General features: G+C 35.8%; 1 protein-coding gene across 2 annotated transcripts in view; it reads left to right on the top strand.

Moving 5' to 3' along the window:
* LOC119581958 (ceramide synthase 6-like) overlaps positions 1-573 on the top strand; it is a 15,518-nt gene that overhangs the window by 1,244 nt on the left and 13,701 nt on the right. The window lies entirely within an intron of this gene.

Genomic DNA, 573 nt, shown 5'->3' with positions numbered 1-573 from the left:
CCAATTGCTACCAGCTATACATTTTAAGTTACAAATTGGGTTTACCTTATGGTTTAAGTGAGAGGGGCTTGGAGGTGATGAACCTCTGGTGTATTTCTACAGCTGGAATGCGATTGTTGTTTTTCACAGAATTTAGTGTTATCCCCGAGATCGAAACAATTTCAGTAAGAGATAATTTTCACCAGAATGTTAGGAAAGAAGTAGCACTGTAACAAAATTCACTTTTGAAATGAGCAATGGTGACTTTGACAACAGACCTATCAGATTTGCTGGTAGATGGGTCTGCAAGCACAAGTGTGAATGTAACAAGCAGTTCTGATAAAAAAAAAATGTGTATATGATAATGTAGAACACATTATGTACCTAAGGAATGAATATTTAATAAATACATATTTCTGTATAATTTCATGTAAATCAAAAACAGAAATACATTAAAAACATAGTGCATTTCTAAGAGACCACGAGCTACACGTGCCAAGACAGTTTATATTAGGTTGCAGCACAGCTAAGTTGTTCACTGTGAGGCGAGAAGGACTGGACTTAATCATTAGAAGTGCATGGGGATTCCACATT

Source organism: Penaeus monodon, chromosome 15 (genome assembly GCF_015228065.2).
Source record: "Penaeus monodon isolate SGIC_2016 chromosome 15, NSTDA_Pmon_1, whole genome shotgun sequence".
NCBI classification, from domain to species: domain Eukaryota; kingdom Metazoa; phylum Arthropoda; class Malacostraca; order Decapoda; family Penaeidae; genus Penaeus; species Penaeus monodon.
This window is presented reverse-complemented; position numbering and strand designations above follow the sequence as displayed.